The sequence below is a fragment of the Rhea pennata genome, chromosome 10 (genome assembly GCF_028389875.1).
Source record: "Rhea pennata isolate bPtePen1 chromosome 10, bPtePen1.pri, whole genome shotgun sequence".
Lineage (NCBI taxonomy): Eukaryota > Metazoa > Chordata > Aves > Rheiformes > Rheidae > Rhea > Rhea pennata.
The window spans coordinates 21,294,607-21,315,309 of NC_084672.1; the positions used below are offsets into that span (position 1 = coordinate 21,294,607).

General features: G+C 40.4%; 1 protein-coding gene across 5 annotated transcripts in view; it reads right to left on the reverse strand.

Annotated features, from left to right (window-relative positions):
• Nucleotides 1-20,703, reverse strand: part of PEAK1 (pseudopodium enriched atypical kinase 1) — a 124,104-nt gene that overhangs the window by 58,647 nt on the left and 44,754 nt on the right. For 4 of the 5 annotated variants that reach the window (XM_062583300.1, XM_062583303.1, XM_062583298.1 and 1 more), the window contains one exon: nucleotides 6,238-6,410. The gene's annotated coding sequence lies outside the window, so the exon portion shown is untranslated. Of the gene's footprint in view, nucleotides 1-6,237; nucleotides 6,455-20,703 lie in introns of those variants that run through there. The other variant, XM_062583301.1, reaches the window with a different exon arrangement.

Below are 20,703 nucleotides of genomic sequence, written 5' to 3' on the forward strand. Positions count from 1 at the left end.
TTATGTGCATGTTGAAACCAAATAGTACTATGCCAAAAGTCAAAAACATCGATTTGACTGTCTATATATACACTGAAATTATTATAAAAACAGACCTCCTTCTGTTTGTGCTCAAGTATCTTTTTAAATTTCAGCATTGGGATTGTATTTGCAGCAAAATAAAGACAGAAAACTGAAAGAGGAAGACAGTACTAACAAGATAGAGTTGCATTCCCCAAATCTATTTTCAGCCGTCCTCTCCCTGGAAACATGAATTTTAAGCAAAATTAATTCCCTCTGACTTCTGTTTCTCCTTGCGTAGTGAATTAGTGCTGTACTGATCAGGGGAAAACATTCTGCCAGTGCTTTTTATTGAGCAGTAGCTCCTGAAACTTTTATTTCTAATCTCTAACTCAAGAAATCTATTGTGAAAAACAGCAGTATTTTAACCTGGTAAAAGAGACGGTAAAAACTTGGGTGAGCAGTACACAGTAGAAGCGGCTGGTAAAACAATGGTGCAATGGGAAGCATATAGCTAATCAATAATTATAGTCCCACTCAAGATCTAGCAAAGAAAAAGATCACACGTCTCAGCCACATACTTGTCATGTTTTAACATAATCTGGGTGAGGAGGTAAGAATCTGAAGAATTTAGAATAGTTGTTTTTGTTTTTAAATTTATCCTCACATCTTATCTAGTATTGAAAAATAAACAATTCCAATTATGTTTACACACAGCTAACATAGTTCTTCAGCAGGAAAAGTATGAATTTTGTTAAATATTTTCTGAATGCCACAATAACTCATACACAAAGCATCAACCGCAGCAGTTGAAGTTAAACTATAGTTGACAGTTTCTCTCTGAAGAATACACAGAATTTTTATTAGCAGAAATAGAAAGCAACTGATTAAAAATGAAAAGCTTTGCAAAACATAGATTAACTTTCATATAAAAAATGATATACAACACACTGCCGAAAGAGAAAGCAAGCCAGGTATTTCTGGAATGATTTTCAACTAGAACCCTACCTATTCATCTAGGTAGAAGTATTTCTGCTTAAAACATACCTGTGCAAATGTTCATATTTAAGATAGCGATGATTAGGCTGTTCTCACTGCCTGTAGTTGTTTCTGACAGCATTTTCAGAGAGCTATACAGAAAGAGTTAAGGAAATTCATGTTTAAAAGGAAGAGTTGCATCGGGGAGAAATCACTAAAGAAACCCCGCGATTCTGAGAGGCCCTTCCAATATTTTTATTATTGTGTCTTAAAAGTCAAGAGCACAGAAGCTGATTCTAACTTCCCAACAGCACAGTTATTTTCTAGATAGGCACAGCTCACTGGATACAGCTGCGAGAGTGGAGCAGAGGAGCAGGGCTCTCGCAGAGCCCGACGCAAGGCTGAATTTTGGCTGCTGCAATGCCTGCAAGGGGTGGCGATGGGGTAGCACGCCCTGGCAGAACGTGAGCCTTTCTCCAGCTCGACTACTTGCACTCGGCAAACGCTACGCCCCTCCAGAGCTTCACAAACGCCCCTGGGTGACTGCATTGAGGAAATGGCCACACCAGAAAGTGCCAGCCCTAGGCGTCAGTCATTCTCATGATTAGCAGCATCTGAAGTGTTGAACTTGCTCTATGGGAAAGCAGTTCTGGCCAAGGCCACATTATGTAACAGGAGGCTGGAGAAGAGTGGAAGGACTTGGTGTGAAAAACGCAACCTAATAGTCACCAGCCGAACAGTTAACGTATGAAATGACAAAATAAACTAGTTTCATATGATGGAAATTAAGGGAGGGTGAATTTGTTAAGAATACAGAGCAAACGAAAACTGAAGACTTCCCTTTAAGCAAGATCTCTTATCTCCCAGTCACTGAAAATTCAGTACTCCCAGAATAGGCAAGCTACTGTCCCATCACAAAAAAAAGCCAGAAAATCTGATATTCGGCAGCCCAGTAACGGTGATGTAAAATACCGGAGCCTGTTCAAAATGAAGAGCTGCCCTCCTTTGGAACTTCATAAAGTTCATGAGATGATTTTTTCCATTTTGCCTATTCTGCTTATTTTGAAGTTTCCAGGGACAGTCATCACATCACCATGAATTTAACATGCACACAAGCATCATTATCCTTTTATCAGATGAACTGACAAGGGTGGTATTTATAACATTCCTGTAATGGGACAGATTTCATCAATAAACATAAATGAAAATGGAGACTGTAAAGCAAGCTAGTGAAAAATTAACTCTCCCTCTTGAAAAGAAATTGCTTTTAGAACTTTCAATAAATATTTCTATTTTGTTGTAGCTTCATCTGTCAGTGTTTCCATTTTGAATCATCTTCAGTCATTTAAACCTCAATTGAGTAAGTCTAGCTGGACCTGAAAAGCTAGCAAGCTAGGTCTCCAGGAAAGAAAAGTCTTTTTGTAAAAATATCCCTCCTCCAAACCAAATTCATCCTGAATTTAGCATCTATTTCTGAGATTGAGCTAAAAATCTTCATTTTGTATACATGTTTGATGTTAAACTGTTAGTCTGTCTTTTCTTGGTATAGCAATAGGTGATTCTCTGATTACACTAAGAACGAATGCAGCTCACCTGTTTTGGGCAAGAAACGCGTAGGATTCAGCTCGTCTTCCACACAATTTTGCACACAACGCAAAATGCACTTTCTTGTAATTATTTCTCTGAATTAGACTAGGGAATAATTAATATTATCATAAGTGTCTGTGCAGTGAAGGCTTTTTCAAACAATTGTACAAAATAATTAACCGTACAGCTGAAGTTTAGTAAGTTCTTCAGGAATGCAGGAAGGAAATACACTAAAAAGGTACAATCATTAAAGGAGTATTTTTATGATTATTATCTCAAAAATACATTTAAGGCTAGTAGTCCCCTCCTCCTCTTACACAGGTACTTAACTGTATCTATAGCATATTTACGGCTACAGCACAATGCAGTCACATCAGACCCCGCTTCGGTGCCCGTATTTCATGCTCCTTCCTCGTTCTACGTGCCAAGCCAAAGGAGGGAACAAAGGCTGCGCTTGTTCCCGGCGAAAAAGGATTCTGCCGCCACGAGCGGGCCGTTTCCTCGCACAGCCGCACGGGGCGGCAGCCCACCCGAGGGCTGAACCCGCGCCGGGCGGCGTGCGCCGGGCGGCGCGCGGCCTGCCTTTGTGTGGCGGAGGCGGGGACTTCCTCTTCGGAGGTGCTTTCCCTTTATTCTGCTCTTCCTTCCCGATGATAAATCTACTTTTTATTATTCTAAGCAATTCAACATCAATTTTAGAAATTTTATCGCTCATTTAGATTTCGCTCAGTGAGTCAAGTGGAAAAAATGCGTTCTCAGGCTGAGCGAGATCCCTCCCAGGCGAGGGCCCCGCGCCAAGAGCACCCTCCCGTGCAACACCCTCCAGCTGGTCTCAGCCAGAGGCAGGATCGCCTCCCGCGGCAGCCTCGAGCGCTCCCACGCCGGCCAGCGTCCCCAGCGGCGAGGAGACCCGCCCCAGCGGCGCCGCCGGCCTCTTCCCAGGCCTCCTCCTCAAGCTGAACGAACCTCTCGGTGTTCAGCTGACTCAGACCCGCTGCGCCGGGGACGCCTGTCACACCGCATCGCTAGCCCTGCTCCAGCACCACCGACGCTCGCTCTCATCAGCGAAATACTGACAACTCGAATACAGAAACAATTATGGGAAACTATTTCCTCAGCTGAAGCCTTTTGCCCTAACACAATTACGATTAGTGCTACTTTGACAAATGCTGGAGGCATACAGAGAAGGTGGCTTTTCTGCCAGGCAGCAACGTACAAGGTGGCAAACGAAAGCTCTCCTTTCAATTTGCTACGAAGTTTTACTCTGAAATGATGGCAGTTGGAAGCTATTTGTGTCTTCACCTAGCCTGCTGAGTAAGACCTGCCAAGATGGTACCTTTTCCTTAGTAAGCAAGAGCTTGTGATTAGCATTGCTTTTTAACTTGTCCTGCCCATATCTGTGGGCTTTCAAGTGCCTTCCAGAAATCTGAAAGCACATTGAAGTGCCCTAGTTTCACAGCTATGGCAAAATAAAGGCACAAAAACTGAAACTGCCTTTTCCCCTTGTTCTCGTTAGACACGTCAACAAACCAGAGGTCTGGAAATATATGCGCAGTCAAAGAGAAGGGACCAGAGAAGTACGGAGAAGAACAGAGAAAGAACACTAGAAAGAGCATAGAAAACAAACTTGAAAAAAATTTGCTTATAATTCCTTTCTGAGCTGCATTTCTCACCACTGCAGATGAATGCGATCTGCAAGCCCTCCCTTCTCTCCCAGCACAGTAACAGAAAGAAATAAAAAATACAACCAGGTCTAAGCCAAAGAACCTTTAAAGGTGGGAAACCACTGACCAAATAAGTTATCAGCCAAATAAGGAGCTTTAACGTGGATTGCAAATAGGAACTGTTATGCTAACGCTGAACCTTTTCTAAAACCTTACCTTTAACCCTCATAGAAACCATGAAAGAATTATCCTTGAGCAGCAGTTACCCACTGAAGTGTTAATGCAGTCTGTAATGTAGGGGTGGGCTAAAAATGCCTTATACTTTTCTCCCTTGCCCAGCCAAAATATTTGTAAGGTTCAGAAATGCCGTCCTCACTTGTCTACCGAAACCACAGTAAGAATACTACCAGACCTGTCCTCCTTCCCATCTCCTCCTCTTCCCTCCCTCCCTCCTTCTCCCCTCCTCTCTCAAATAAAGGAGAGTATAAGAAGGAACCTTTATAAAACCTTGAAAATCCAGATTCTTAAAATTTTTGAAATTCTGCCAACATATACGTACAGACACATATTCATATGTATATCCCCAGATACATACAGATTCCTTCTTCGTTGATTCATGCCAAATGAAAGCCACATGGAGATATGTCATGTTTGATATACTCAGCTGTGTAATTCACTGCTATTAGCATAACTAAACTAATGGAAATTCCATTGTATGAAAGGCTCAGTGCAGCTTTGAGAACTGCATATATATACACACAACAACTTCTTTACTCTATCTCTCCAAAGACAGCAAAACATTTTCCTGAAGTACTAAAGGTGACGAGGGGTGTGTGTGTGTGTACGTGTATACACACACATATATACACAAATACATACATGTATATGTGTGCGTATGCATATATATATATATATATATATATGCACACACGCACGCACCTTTTATTTTTAGTCATTGGTTAAACTTCACCCATTTTGACAAAGGCACAGTTACTACAGCCTGATAGCTGTTTGATGACTATCAATAAAAGATAAGTTAACAAGGTAGTCCAGGGTAAAACACACTGGATACGTGGAAAGTTAGTTCTCATGCTGTGCTCATGTCCTTGAGAGATTTTGTCAGCATACTGTGCTGTTCAGTATTCTATAGATTCTTACTTCAGTCGTGTACTTACATTTTACATTATGATTATATTAGCTACTTAGTCATGATAGAAAGCTAATGGACAGTCAAGCTTTTAAGAACAGAAAGTATTTTTTTTGCATATCGAAATGTCTAAAATTATTTTATTATAACTAAAGACATGAGAAGCTAGGGTCTTTCTACTCCACCTTTAACTGTACATATCACATTCTTGTATTTGAGTAGTACGTTGTCATGATGAAGACATTGTACAGGTCTCCAGTGTAACCTAGATGAATTTTAAATGTTTCATACTCAATCATGAATTAATGGGAAAGGGAAGAGAATAGGATGAGCAAGTGAGAACAAAGAAGAGATGAAAATGAGGAAATGGAAGAGTTTTTCAGAGGAAATTGTCGATTTTTAGCACAAACAGTCTTCATCAAGCACTAGAGAAATGTGACTTTTGTTATGTTTCAGAAGTTGCACAAGTTACTTGCCATGTAACTAAGAACAGGTATAGAGATGGTTCTGCAGCCTATTCTGAATTGTAGTTTTGCTAGGCATTTGGTAGAAAGACATTCACTAACACAGTAATAATAAAAAAAACTAGCCTCATTTTTCAACCATGAAGAGATAGGAAGAACCCTCAGGAAGAAATTTCTCTAAACTACAACATAAACCATCAGATACTAAAAGTCTAAAATTCCAGCTGCTTGCTAATAAATGAAACTCACAGAATTACAGATTCATCCAATGTTTAGCTCTTGTAAAATTACTCTATTTAAATTCTGGTAGTATAAGAACAAAATTCTCTATAATCCATATAAATTATCTGAAGAAGCTGCACTAGGGAAATAAAAAGATAGCAGAAAAATTGGTTACCACTTAAGTTTGAGGCATTTCATCTATTCATCCAGGTAGGCTTTGCAAAACCTTCTGCAGCAGCTGGCACTAAGCCCCTTTGAAATGTCCAAGAACTTCCAATTTCTTCCAGTCCAGACGGACTTGCTTCACCTCCTTCTCTTCATCGCTACAGATCAGGGCAGTAACATTTTCTGCAAAAGAAAGATAACGATGTTATTTCAAACAAACTTCAAATATGGTTTATTGTTCATTTTCCTTCTGTAATACCCCTTGGATCTCTTAAATGATACAAAGTCACCTAGAAAATTCACCTCTGCTGAATCCTATTTGGAATCTACTACTCTTCACAAGGCAGAAAACTTGAGAAGACTTTAGATAGATTTATATACGCACAGCACATAGATTTACCAAATGATCAAGATCAAGAATAACTCTAAGGCACAATTACTGCTTTACAGTTTTCTACAAGTCCTCTGCATGCCCCTCTACCATCTACTTAAATGTGTGCAAGCGTTTCTTTTATCAGAAGACTGAGATCATTAATTCATTTAAGATTTCAATCCTAAAAACCACAAACATGAACATAACTGAAACACTTGGTCTTAAAATACATTTATTTACTAAAATTAGCTTTTTGTTTTGTAACTAGAGTTTTAAAGTTGTCAAACATGATGCCCAAGGCCATCCCCTCAAGAAAAAAAAAAGGATAGTGTTGAGAAAGAAGGAGAGAAATGCTTTCAGTTAAGAAGCACCAATGACACAATCTGTTACTAAAATGATAACTGCTCAATAAAGCATTTACCTGAGGAAGAGATAAGGAGACACTATCTTCACCCTTTACTGTTTTCAAGCCTTTCTCAAATTTTCTAACAGTTGATAGCACTGTTTACTTTGGAATAACCACATCTCAATTCTGGGATTCAGCCCGCACAGCTGGCCTATTAGACTCTCTTCTCCACTGTAGCAGCTTTCTTTTCTGAACCCCAGAAAAGGAGACTGCAACAGTATGCGTAATTTTATCTGTTGTGTAGTGACAGTGTAACCCAGTACTACAAGTCTTAGCTTTGGGACAAAACCACGGGTTAGAGTGCACACGCTGAATAAAGGACTGCAAAAACCCGCTGGTATAATTGAGGTCTTCGCTAAATAGAAGGAACAGGTGACCTTAACACTTTTCTTAATTCTAACTACAACTCCCTAAACAAAACACAAAGAATGAACTAAGAAAAAAAAATGAGGAACACTAACTAGATGTATTACATGTTTTAACAGAAAAAAAGCATATGGTTTTTGTGTTAACTATGGCGGCATATAAGCACTTTCTGGTGGTTAGACCCTCATTCCAATGAAGGTTACTTCAATAAATAACCTAATTTACCTAAGCCAGGATAACTGAACTCTCAAAGACATTTATAGCTTTTCTCATCTCCTAATACAGAAGCATTTGCCAGTTTTCAGCCAGTGCCCACATGGGCCTCCAGAATTCCCAGAGGTCTTTTAACCAGTTACTTAATGAAACATTACAGTCCAGTGGTTTGGTTTTGTTTATTCCTCTTTTTGTTTGGCATTCTGCTACTGTGACTTCAAATATGAATAACTTTGCAGATGACAAAATTGGAGGAAAGAGGGTAAACACAAATGCCCAAAGAAATTTTTTTTATTACGAAAGTCCGAGGTAACAGGCAACAAAGCATTTTACCAGTACTGTGTCACAAGAAATTAGTCTGATGAGCACACACAGACTGAACAACTGCAGGTCAGGACTGATGAACATGACAAGTAGAACCACCAACACATCAGCAGCGTAAACAAAATGCATGACAATACAATAACAATACAAAATGGTTATCATAAAAACATTTTGGGGACGTATCTGAAGGGACAATATTAGTCTTGTTGAGGTTCAGCTTGTGGCTCATCATCTAAATGGAGATGTTAGACATTAGTCAAGAACTTAATCTGGATGGAAAAGATCTACTGTTCTCCTCCAGACAAGTCTGAGAATTACCAACACGGAGAACATCCTGGAATTTGCTTTTGCAAATAAAATTAGCCAAAAGCACCATGTAGAGTAAGAGCAGAAAGAAGAAAGTAAGAGCCCTGCAAAACCACTAGAAAGAGCGGTGAGAGAATACCACAGACCATAGTCCTTCGAGAACCTCCTTGAGCAGTGAAGTCTGAAAAATTTGGGCATATTAGAGATCTCTGAATCAAGAAAAAACAATCCTGGAAAACAGAGAAACCAGCAAATGCTTTGTGGCATGGAACAGATACATTGAACAAATGTTTAAAAACTTCCTCAATAAGGGGACACATTTGTGTAAAATTTTAACTGCATCCAAAATAATTTTTCCTGGCTAGAAAAACAAGGGATTGGAGAATGTTACTGAACTTTGCCGATGCAGGCAACATGCTCTGACTACATCTTAAAGCAGCTGCCTATGGGAGGGGGCTGGATTTCTCCCGCTTTGAGTTTGGTGGTGGGATACCCACACGGCTCCTTCAGCCTGCAGGATGCCTTCTCGGCACTGTAGGCACCTCTGGGTATAACATCACTGTAGTCATATCTGTCTCTAACCTAAAATAGTTGGGATAAAGCTAGAAATCATACTAGAAGTATAGGGATACCAAAATTTAGTAAGTGTTAGGAAATAGTGTGCATAACATCCCCAAGGTTCCCATGAATCTTGGGCTGCAACTTACCTGCTCACATCTTTACTACTAACTTTACTGCAACTACTAAGCCTAAAACAACGGTGGTTACGTTTCTAAATATGTTCTTCAAATTCAAATGTAGATGAGCAGGAGTATTACAATAAAACACCAACATTTACATCCATTTTCTAAATTCAGTTGCATATAGCCATTTTCACTTATGCCTAAAATTCTGTAAGCTCTGCAGAGCAGTCAACCACCACTGCAAGGAAGAGATTTGCTTGCCACATGCCCTTGCTGGCAGAAACTCCCTCTCAAAACGCCGGCACAGCTGGAGACGGCACAGATTCCCTACCACAGCTTTATACAAATGAGGTCTTCCTGTTAGTTGTGGAGGACTTTTAGGCAGTTTTTAAAGCTTCCATTATGTTTTCTGGGTGCCAAAGAAGACATTTGGATCTCCAGCGTAAGTATATTATTGCATATTAAAAGGCAGCTGTCAGTGACTGCTAAGAGGATCACATATGAAGGTGTTACTGTACTGTCAGCACACTGCCTTAAAAAGCACAATGTACCCCTCACGAGGAGGGGGAGATCAAAAAAGAAAAAAGACTGAAACCCTGACTACTCTATATTTACTTACTTTTCAGTGATAAATATTATAGGCTTAATTTACAACACCTGAAGATAAATGATAAAACTGACATGAAATACTTCCTTCTAGCAGCTGATCCATACGCATTAGCCAACAACACGGACGGAGCAAAGGAAGGCAAAACCCTTTCTTCATTTTTTCCACGGCTTTCCCCAGAGGCAGTAGAAAGTCGCTATGCAAAGCGCTGCCGCGTGACTCTGCTGCTCACAGACCGTCCTCGCAAAACACCAAGCGAGGAATGCTGAACAGTGGAATCGCGAGCCGCTTCCGCGAACCCTCTGCGGCTTTCCGGCAAGCGCCGGCACCGGAGCCGATCCGTGCCGGCCGCCGCGCACGCGGAGGGCACCTCGTCACCGGGAACGCTGCATTTCAGAAACCACCGCACAAGCTCGGGCTGCCGAGCGCGTAAGGAGGCAAAACCAAAGCAATGCGCAAGGAAATCAAAGCCACGATTCGGGAAATGTTTTTCCTGTTAACGTCGACTACAACTGGGCTCTTAACGAGCTGTGAAAGATTGAAGATATTCTAGCTTTGTGTACACTGTCCTATTTTTATCCTAAGAAGTACTTTTCGCTTTCAGATGGCTACTAGGTTTGCCAAACTAATAAGATTTTTGGCATCATTCACACTATATACCAGTGTGTTGGTATCTTGGATACAAAGCCTTTTTAGAAATATATAATCACAAGGTCCAGCAATGCCAGCTTACAGACCTTGCCAGAGCATTTATGCTATCAGGTGTTTCCTCTGTGGAATAAGTGAACTAGAAAGTCCTGTGAAGAATGGCATCCTCTAACCATTTTAATAATAATAATAATAATAGACTTATGACAGTGCCTGAATACAAGGAAAGCTCTGCAAGACTGTCTAGGAACTCTATTTACAGCTTCGCACAAAACGCAAAAGTACCTGGCACCTGCGACTAGCTCTAGGTACGCGAGCAATCGCAGCTGCCACCCTGCGAGGCTCTGCTGTTAGAATATACCCGTCAGGCTATTACTTCTGCATGAGACTGTAAAAAGGGAAACCCGTATTTCAAACTGACTGCACCAGCAAAGCACAGCACAGTGTCACAGGCTCAGTAACAGCAGCCACCGCAGCCCCTCCTTAAAGCACGGGATTTCCTTCAAACAAATTTCATAGGCCTCCTGCAAACGGTAGACGGGCGAGAGCTTTGCCAAAGAGGCTGTATGAATCACGTCGGGTCGAAAATACTAAGCTGAAGACAAGGCTTTCTACAGCTGCCTATGTTTGTATAGAGGTAGCTCAGGCACCAGTTGAGCTCGGACAGCTGTAATACTCAAACCTCCCTCCGAAAGGCTTTCCCCATGCCCCTGCAAGAGGTAGTGACCTGTAGAGGTGACAAAACACAGCAAAAGTATTAAAAATAATAACCCGGGGGACCAAAGCGACGAGATGAATCACAAACACTTATTATTCATAGTACACATAATAAACAGCTGAAAATAACTTGCTTCTTATGCTCAAAAATGATGGCATTTTTAAGTGGCATCACTGAACCATCACTTAGGTAATAAGAGAAAGTGATGCACTCTATTTTCAGACAGTAACAATTTTTCACTTCAAAATTGTCTCCTGGGGTAAAGAAATGCTGCAGACTGACTGAATACATTCAGTCTTAAGAGAGACAGAGGAAGGGGACAAAGAGGTCTAACTCATACCTTTCCGGGTATACTTATGTTTTTAATATAAATTCACAGATGTATAGGAGAAGAAACTCAGGAGAAGGGAGTTTAAAAGTCTATTTTTTTTAATATGAAATACAGAATGATTATACTGTTTAAAATAGAACTGATTCATGGAGAGAAAGGAAGCACTTAATGGCTTGTTCACGCTGAAGGACTCTTACAACAAGTGTCTGTTACTCATGCATCTGAAGGATTTGCATTGACTCCTGAGCCACCAATTTGAAAATGCTTTTGACACTACGACATCAAGAAACATCCCAGTGGGCTTTAAGTTGAAAGTCTGTGCACTCTCTGAACACTCTAGTTCTTCATGGATGGAAGAAAAGATTAACAAGGAGAGGGAAGGAAAAAATCAAGTTACTTTGGATCTGATTGCACATGGAAGCAACACAACCTTGGTTATGTTCATCTGCAATTCACTTTACCAAACAAATGGAAAAACTGAGATCAGGTCTGAATTCATATACTTAAACAACACATAAAATCCACCCTCCAGCCCCAAACCATTCTGACACACCAAAAACCCCCCTTCACATCATAAAAAAAAAAAAAAAAAAAAAAAAACCCACAGCATTGGAAGAGACCACAAGGGATTATCAAGGCCCTCACCTCCCAAGGTCTAAGTTGCATCTTTCTTACCACAATTTATGTTTGTTAGTTTTTCACCTCATGTTACAGACCTAGTATTATTAGACAAGGCAAGAAAAGTTAGCAGAAAGGAGTCAAAACTTACTACTAGTCATCCATCCTTGTGAATGAATCTTCCAGTACAAACTCCTCTTACAGCTCAAAGAAACATGCTTTGTTAAAGTTTGGAGGATGGTTTCAAACTCGGCCAAAATGGTCTTAATAAACCAGCTGGCAGCCAAACCGCCTTGCGAGGGAGGCTGCGAGGTAGGAACAGGAGCAGCATGTGACAGCAAGATAATACAAGTCTACTGTATCTTTTACTGTTCTTTGCCGCAACAGCAAAACTTCCTATGCACACATTTTCTGCAAATCTGCACTTTAAGTAGTATTTCATATTTACAAAATCCTTCTGAAGAGCTGAGCACGGTCTTGCAGAGGACCCTTGGCAAAGTGGCATCTCCCTCAGGTAGCAATATAGACATGGGGGTAGAGAAAGGTGGAAAAAAAAATCAGTAGTGCTGTAGCAACAGGGAAAATGGAAAGCAACAATGTGAAAAGCAAAACAAGCAAACCACAACCCCAAAATCTCAAATGGCTTTTACATAACTTCTTTCTTTCAAAAACTGAACACAAAACTTGCCCTGGGATTAGGATTTGAATTTCACTTTGCTCTCCCCACCCACTGCCACACTGCCGTGCTCTTTGCCTGGTTTTATTGGAACCATCTGCAAGATCCTCCCTTTTTGGTTTCTCTGTCTGTTAATCTAGCAGCTGCACTTTTATCATCTATTGAAAAAAAATCTTTGTTTCAAAAGTTTTTGAGACAGAAGGTCTTTTACAGGCTAAACATTATCTCTAGAATCAACAAAGAAACCACATCATGTGCTGTATTTTATGGATTAAATAGGAAGAAAGCAAATTGGAGAATATGTATTTTTAATGGAAAGGTAAGCAAAGGTTTTAGGAATCAAGGAAGCTTTCACCAATACAATTTTTTCTAACGTAAACAGTTTACTGAAGTATTGCAAGATGCCACTGCAGAGCGGTTTGAAGATCATCAGTGGCACAGGTTGACAGGAGCAAAAGAAATGCACAGCAGCAGCTCATCGCAGCCGCTCCATGGGCAAAAGACAAGCAAGGGCAATACTAAGAGCAGGAGCTGCTCACGTGTTTAAATCAAGTAGCAGAGTTTCAGCGGTTATCGTTATACAAGATACGATTACTGCAAGTTCTTGAATACAAAAGTAATGGAATTTGTCTTTTATTAAAAGTACCTCAGATCTCATTATCACTGCAAAAACCTCCACTAATTTAGCCACAAATCCTGAATATATATACATATATATACACACACATATATATATATACACACACACATATATATGTACATATACATACACACACAAACGGAACTGTCTCTCCAGACCTTTTAAAAGTCTGCTAGGAGCATCATTTGTACACACACTGCTTTTGCCAGCTAAGAGCCATTCATCACTGAGAAAAACCATACAACTTACTTTGCAATCCTCTTCTTACTTTTATTAGCCTGCGCATTTCACTTCTCAAGCTTAAATCTTCATAATCTTCATAAACCATATGTGTTTGTTTATATGTACATATGCATTGCCACCATGCATTTTATCATGAAAGGATAACTTCTGCCTTTAGCATATGGTAGGGCACATCATCACTGAGGAAAAATGGTAAAAATCCTTGTGGTTTTAATTTGTTCTGAGATTCTTTTCCTCCAATCTGTTTCTGGAGAAGCAACTGCTGACTTACAGCAGAAGAGTACAACCTTACTTTTGGGGGAAATTAATCCAAAAAACATTTTCTTCCATTTTTTCCAAGCGCATCTCATCAGATATTTTTAAATGAAGAAAATGCATTTAAAAATGAATAAAAAACCCATGAGTTTTAATTATCCAAGGAAAACTACTTTTACTTTTTGATTTATAATGCTATGATCATTTCCTTCCTTTTCCTCCTGCAAATAAATGCTCTCACTATGTGGTTGCTACCTAAAAAGGGAACAAACACAGCCAGTATCAAACTGCAGTCATAAAGAATATCTGTGTGCAAATTTGAAGAATCCTAGAGAAATGTCTTCTTAATTGGATTTTAATTTCCCCAGGTACCTTAATACTAGAAAGAAGTTTCTCCATGTACACAAAACTGAAATGCATTTAAGTGTAAAACATACCTGGGAAGTGTGCCTTTAGTCAAGGCTCATGACCTTTCTGATTCTGTTTTATATAGTTTACAGCCTATATTTCACCTGACCAATTTCTTAATTCCTCAGTTAAATAACAGGCCATTAAAAGTTTCTCAAGCACAAGATTTTGCAGACTTCTTCAGTTCCATATACTACTAGGATTTGCTCTTCTCTTCTCCCCACTTTCAATCATAATTGAACTTTTTTGTTTTTAATAAATTCAAACAGTATTTCAGAACTGTCATAACTAATAAATTGGTGTTATCTTCTGTCCTGAACTTTACCATAAAAAGTAGACCAAATAAAGATACTCCACTTGTAGAGGCTCAGCAAGAGATGTGAACAAGCTTAATTCATTCTAAGTTAACAGATCACACAAGACAAACTTTAAAGGAGTTTTCAAAAGCATTGGAAACAGTATAGTCATAGTCGACAAATTTTATATGCAAATCTAAATTTGTAAATAAAATTATAAAGTAGATCTGAAAAGGCTTACATTAAAAGAAAATCCATATACATTTTCATATTAAAAAAAAGACCAGAAAAAAAAGATCAGATCTGCTCTACAAAAATATCCTAGATAGTCTCAGAAGAATTAATGAAATGATAATTACAGAGTATATGTATGTACAAGCAATTAAGAGGAGAAAGATTTTTATTAAAATATTTACGAGTACTTTTGTTAGCATCTATTTCATTTCACTAACTTATTGACCATCTTGATAAAGTAAGATCTTCTATGGAAGTAAAAGCTGAACAAAACCAAGCTTTGAGAAAACAACCTTTAAATTTCTCAAATATGAAAGATTAAAAATAAAATGTTTTGATGAAAACCCAGTAAAATACAAAAGAGCCTTTCAAATTACCTCCGATCTTTACAGAATATATATATTTATAAAAGTTAGAAACAAAAATCCCCAAATATATATATTTTTAAAGTCTATGCATATCTCTTTCAGAGTTCACCTGTTCTTCACTACCCAAGCACACAACCTGAAGCCCATGAACGGTAATTACTGGCCATATTTTTACAAACGAGGGCAGAGTCAACTCGTAAAGGTATTTGAACACAGGATACCTACCCAAAATTGACTATCAGAATTTTTTTAAAATTCATTTTTGGTGAATTAAATTTCGGTAAAACCTATCTTTATCAGAAACAGCATGAAAGGAAAAGGTAACAAATACATTTAGCCCTAAGAGAAAGGGGAGACTGCTTGGGACTGCAATGTCCCGCTGCAAACACGAGCTGCTTGCCCTTGGATGTCTGCTGCTGATTCCTGGCTTGCAACGCAACCTCGGAAGATGTGAAACAGCGCCGTATTGCCCCCCGCAACTCCGGGGCTGCCTCTCAAGCAAGCCTCGGCCCTCGACACACACTCGCACGGGCCGGCTGTCAGCCGCAAACGCCCCGCTTGGCGCAAACACGCGCTTCCCACGCGTAAGTTATCAGCGAGTCCACCCGTTAATTACAACATCCCTACAAAAACCCTGGTGGATGGCAATCCAAAATACAGTAACTCACGCGGTGGGAAAAATCCAAAAAGCAACAAAAAGAAAGAAGGTGGCAGATGGGTATTGGATTACAAATAGTAAATTTGTTGCAAAATCTGACAGTAAGAAAACAAGGAGCAATTCTGAGTCATGTAGGCTGAGGACTGACCTCGGTGGCTCTGCCAGAAGGGAATCTCGAATTTCAAGTTCTCATCTGATCAACTCATTAGCAGAAACTCGAGCGATACTTAAGGGTGACTATATCAAGGAAAAATGCCTAATGCATTCACTTGCTTTTATTAAATAGATGTCAATATAGTAACCGTTATCACATCAAAGGCCGAACAGCCGCGATGGGGCAGCATTACCTTCATTCGGAAGAAGTGACCCCCACCGACAGAAGCAAATGCGACCTGCGGTGCGCTGAAGTCCCCGCGGATCTTCACAAAGGCCCTCCCCGCACCTCGCTTTCCCTTCCGTTAAAGCAGAAGGCAGAATAAAATACTTCGAACTGAAATCAGGCACATTACCGAGAATTTCCTGGCGCAAGCGAGCTGCGGCTCTTCCCGCTGCGCTACCTGAACACGCCGTTCCCGACCCACCGGCACCGAAACCGCCCTCGGCGGGAGCCGGGCCGCAGCGGGGCCGCGCGAGAGCCGCGGGCGCTGCCCGCCGAGCGGAGCGGCACCGCGGACCCGCCGCGCCGCCTGGCGCGTCCCCCAACTACGTCCGGGCGACAAAAACTTACTGAACGGAAGGGCTGCAGAGAAATGCTTTAGCTGGACTTTCTTAGCGCTATGCTGAGGTCTGCAGCCTTTACTGAGCTGAACGCTGCTCCTGCGGGTCTCTCAGAATTGACACTGATCCTTAGGAAAATTACTTTAAAAAGACCAGGCTAAAGCACCTGCCATGTACTGCTGTCATTTGTCAAAGTTTGACTTAAAAGCAGGACATCAAAAATCGGCTTGGGTGTTAAGATAAACGAGATGGCTCAAACAAAGGGATACTTCCAAGAAAACAAACGGTACTTAAACTCTACAAGTTTGTGACAACAGCCATTTTGTGAGGCCTGACTGCGTGGTGAAGTACCATTTGACCTTGCCATGAGACAGCAATAGTTTACCAAAAAAAAAAAACCCAAAAAACAAAAAACAAAAAAACGAAGCAAGAAACTACTACAGAAAGCGAGCTGAAACAGCCAAACACAAAGAAATGCAACAAAAACTCCTAGCTCTGAATTAGTCAGACAAGATGTCAAAAGTCTAGCATCAGTTCACTGAAAAAAAAATGATCACAGCTGAGTAATCAGGGCCACCAACAGTAAAATCAGAACTTGAAGTTGGGTCAGAATTTGCAGTGCTCTTTGATTATAAAATCAAAGTGAAAAGAATAGGTCATAACGAGTAGGATTTGCCCTGAGACAAACTGTTTGGTATTTCCCTCTCCTCGGGTTTCTTCTTTAGGCACTTTTCCTGGTTCTGACTGCAATTTAACAATACTGATGGAAAAAACCTACAGCTGCAATAAGGAACTGCAAGAAGCACTTAACATTGCTGAAATACTACATTTAAAGAAGGAATGAAGTCCTTACTAAAAGGAACCAGTGCTACGTGCCAACATTTCTGTACTAGACATTCAGATGACAAGAAATTCAAGACATGTAGAATGGCTCAAGTGTTTTTCCAAAGTCACCTGAAACACTCCCCCCGACAACCCGCACCCTCCTTTCTCCCCATTCCTCCAGCTCGTGCAACACAGCACTTCACTGTTTAAACCAACCATTTCAAGGAACAAAGAAATTCACCTTGGCACAGCAGTCGAGCACAAAGGGAAATTTTAGATCGTAACCTGAAGCATCTCAACTTTCAAAACACCGATGAAGAAAAAGAAAACAATTTCTTGAAACTCTCTCTTTAACTGCAGACAGGTGGGGCACTAAGTGCTTTTGGCAGCTACACAGATTGAGCTGTACGAAGCGGCTGCAAGCTGGAAACAATTTGTGCCGTGCCGTAAGGCAGTGGGCAAGGACAGCAGACAGGGCCCAGGGAGCGTCGCTCCCCTCCTAGCTTGTCATTACACTAAAAGTACAGGTCTGCTGCAGCATCATGTCGTGCTCCTGAATGCATCCGCTGAAAAAAAATCTCTATCTAATCTCTACATAGACATAAATAGATAGATATATCAAGGATTATATTTAGGACCATTTTATAAGCAAAGGAAGTCCTTGAAAATGACACATATCTTTAATGTGGCAATGTATCAATAAGTATCTTCATAGGAGAAAGTTAAAAATGAGGAAGGGATTAAGGCATGAAGTATAAGCAGATCCTCTTTTTGCAAAATAGCTTGCAGGTTAGTTAAAGATGGTGACAGTACTAATACAAGACACAGTAAAACTTGAGCTGTCCCATGAAGGATGGTAGAGCGGGAGAGAGAGTTTCTGAGGTGCTTTCTGAAACTGCACAGTGCCAGCAAAGGCAGCAGATAATTTCAGGTGCGGAAGCTGAGATCGTGCTGAAGCTTAGAATCAAACTTGGAGTTATTACACACTTGTATTCGTATATTAACTGATATGAACAAGAAGAACCAGAGCAGCTACAGTTCTAAAAACTCTTGCCAGAGAAAAATGCTTATTTGAAACCTTAAGCTAAAGAAAAAAAGAAATGAAGTTAAAACAGAGTAACAAAATATTATCAAAATAGTAACGAGAAAGGAGCCACTGAATAACATGCATAGTTGAAAAGCCACGCCTGAGAAATGGTTCATTTGGGAATACAGAGAAGAGAGGCAATAGGTGAAAGCAGTGAGGGAGGAATCCTGGATGCAAAACAAGAACTGCTGCAGGACAGGAGCAACTTGACAGGCTGCTACAGACCACAAGGTCAGATGGTGAAGGCCTAATTAGCTAAAGAAACGATCAGGGATGAAATGACCACAGTGAATGTTACGCTTCAATGAAACAGCCAAGATACAGAGAAATTATTCAATGGTGGTCTTATATGTTAGCATAGAATAAAATGCCAAACTGAAAAAGCAGAAGCAAGCAACTTTCTGAAATGTTTATTCCTAAATGCAAGTTCAGGGACAAAGGAGTAGATTATTGAGAAAAAGTAATAGTGATCCATCTGTGTTGGGTAAGTTATTAACGTTTTGTAAGTATTACTTGATTGTAATAAACTTAACAGAAGAAGGAATGATGTGATTCAGCTGATGAGATGGGAAATAGCACAGGTACCAACTGTAGATTAAGCAAAGGATGTCGGAAAGATGATCACAAGGATCATAAATACCACAAGAAAAAGCCCAGAGGGGATAAAATGGCTAAAATCATGGCAGCAACCTAGTAGGTCAGACCAAAGGTCCACCTAGCCCAGCTGTCTGCTGGAGGCAGTGGCCCAGAGCATAAAGGCATATAACATACAGCACCACTTTCTCTAAACTCTCTCTCTGTCTCCAGTCATTTGCAACTTAAGAGACTTCCAGAATCAGAAATGGGGCCTTTGCATTTGATGGTCTAGGAAGGCTTTTTCCTCCGTAGACTTATCCAATTATCTTTTGAGACCACCACAGGAAATTCAGCCAATGTGACATCCCGTGGATGGACATGGCACCACGCAGCTCCGTGCTGTCCGAGGCGTCGTCCTGTGCTAGCTGGCAAGTTCTTGTTACAGAGAAAAGGGCAGACAAGAAACTTGTTCCTTCGTATCGCCTCTATTTGCTCTTTCCTATGCATTGTGATTTTCAATTTCTGTTACATCGCTCCCTCAACCTGTTTTCCAGGCTGAAGTGTCCTGATACACGTAACACTCTGAGCAGATGCTGTTCCATACCTTCAGCTATCCACACATTTCTCTTCTGAAATCTTTTGAAGTTAGACTGCATATGACATTCAGATGTTTTTGAGAAGAATGTGAAAGAATTTTAGAGAGAGAAGAAACAAAGACATGTTTAAAGGTAGAGAAAAATTTTAGGGGAAATACACAGAGGAAATAGATTAAGGTTCTCTGTGATACCATACATTCTTTGCAAGCAACAGATCTGCTAAGCAAGTATTCTTAAATAAAATTTCAAAATAGGAAATAGATTTGTAGTAGAAATTAAATGATTTTTCTCTGCCTTCATATTGCTTTACAGAGTCCAAATCATTGTGTGCCTGCTCTGCTTCCCCCCTCAGAAAAGCACATAACAGCATTTTATAATCCTCTACCCCAGCTATAGAGAGACGATCATGTGAGAGGCAGTACACTAACGAGATGCCTCATATTAAACTTGTAATTCTATTCAGTGAGGAAAGAAAAGAGATACCAACAATAAAACAAATTGCTGATAAATGGGCAGTGGGTGGTATAAAGAACAACAAAGGATTATTATTATTATTGATCTTACACTTTTAAACTTGTAAGTAAAATACTTAGTTTTCTTTTCTCCTCCCAATATTGAAAACTAACCAGAATCCTAACTATTCACCGAAGTGTAAACCGTTCACAAGACATTTGAGAACGCACAGTGATCCGGCACCCCAGCCAGGCTCAGGAACAGGGTCCCCACGGACCTGGGAGGCCCTCAGATCCCTCCCGCCTGCACTGAAATACTACGGTGCTAGCTACTACATGCCAAGTTGCTTTTCTCAGCTTGCTCCTTCCTGATTGCATACTGGCGGTATGGTAGGAAACAGCCTGTTGCAACTGCTCTAAAGGAGGATTTAATGAATCCCAGCTGAGGTCAGGTGAGGTTGCTGCACATACAACCTCCTTTGGGCTAAACATCGTGTATTAACAAAACGCTTCAAAATACAGTCACACCGGGTTCTGCACTCACACACTCAGACCTGTCCTCTTCAGTGTGAGCTTCTGCGTGAGGTCGAGTGTGAATGTAAGCGGTCTGAGATTCCCAGAGATTGCTATTCCTCATCTGCTTCTAAAAAAACATGGTCTCTCCAGAGAGACACACACAAAACGCATTCCCTGTTACAGCATCCCTGCACTGTAGAAGCCCACACAGAGATTTTGGACAGGGTGCATTTCTTCAGATCAAAAAGCTGGTCATAAACACCATAGGTTATATTTAAAATCTTGGTTTGCATTATTTAATAATAATGTCCTAGAGGCATAATTTATTAGAATATT